We start from the raw sequence: 1,003 nt of genomic DNA, 5'->3' as shown, positions 1-1,003 counted from the left end.
GGTCTTGTTGAATTTCATACAACTGGCCTCAGCCCATCGATCCAGCCTGTCCAGGTCCCTCTGCAGAGCCTCCCGACCCTCAGGCAGATCAACGCTACCTCCCAATTTAGTGTCATCTGCGAACTTGCTGAGGGTGCACTCAATCCCCTCATCCAGATCTTTGATAAAGATGTTGAAGAGAGCAGGCCCCAACACTGAGCCCTAAGGAACACCACTGGTGACCAGCCAGCCGCCAGGTGGATTTAACTCCATTCTCCAACACTCTCTGGGCCCGGCCATCCAGCCAGTTTTTGACCTGTCCAGGCCATGAGCAGCCAGTTTCTGCAGACGAATGTTACGGCAAATGGTGTCAAAGGCCTTGCTCAAGTCCAGATAAACGACATCTACAGCTCTTCCCTCATCTGCTAAATGGGTCACTTTGTCGTAGAAGGAGATCAGGTTGGTCAAAGAGGACCTGCCCTTCATAAATCCACATTGACTGGGCCTCATCATCTGACTGTCCTGTACATGCCACATGGTGACACTCAGGATGATCTGCTCCATTAGTTTCCCCGGCATGGAGGTCAGACTGACGGGCCTGGAGTTCCCTGGGTCCTCCTTCTCACTTTTCTTGTAGATTGGCATCACGTTTGTCAACCTCCAGTCAGCTGGTACCTCCCCTGTTAGCCAGGACTCTTGGTAAATGATGGAAAGTGGCTTGGCCATCTCTCCTGCCAGTTCCCTCAGAACTCTTGGGTGGATGTTGCAGACCAGTTTGAGATTTCCCCTTCTGTCAGTCAGCCACTTCTCTGGAGCTGCACATGCTCAATTTACCTCTTGTTTTAGAATTTCACACAGCTTTCAAAATACCTCAAGCTCTAATTCATCAGTAACTCATTAGATCTGTGGTAAGCCAAACACCAGTGTACAGAAGTGAAGTTCTAGAAGTTCATCCAAGATAAGACCAGGTGTTCTGGGAGTAGAATACAGATTGGTTTTGTAGTTAGAGACAGAGTATTGCATC

General features: G+C 49.4%; 1 protein-coding gene across 1 annotated transcript in view; it reads left to right on the top strand.

Annotated features, from left to right (window-relative positions):
* Positions 1 to 1,003, top strand: part of NEBL (nebulette) — a gene marked incomplete at its 5' end in the record, with an annotated part of 86,294 nt that overhangs the window by 52,499 nt on the left and 32,792 nt on the right. The window lies entirely within an intron of this gene.

This window comes from Buceros rhinoceros, unplaced genomic scaffold, assembly GCF_000710305.1.
Source record: "Buceros rhinoceros silvestris isolate BGI_N320 unplaced genomic scaffold, ASM71030v1 scaffold6484, whole genome shotgun sequence".
Lineage (NCBI taxonomy): Eukaryota > Metazoa > Chordata > Aves > Bucerotiformes > Bucerotidae > Buceros > Buceros rhinoceros.
Note: the sequence above shows the minus strand (reverse complement) of the source record. Positions and strands in the feature narration are given on the sequence as shown.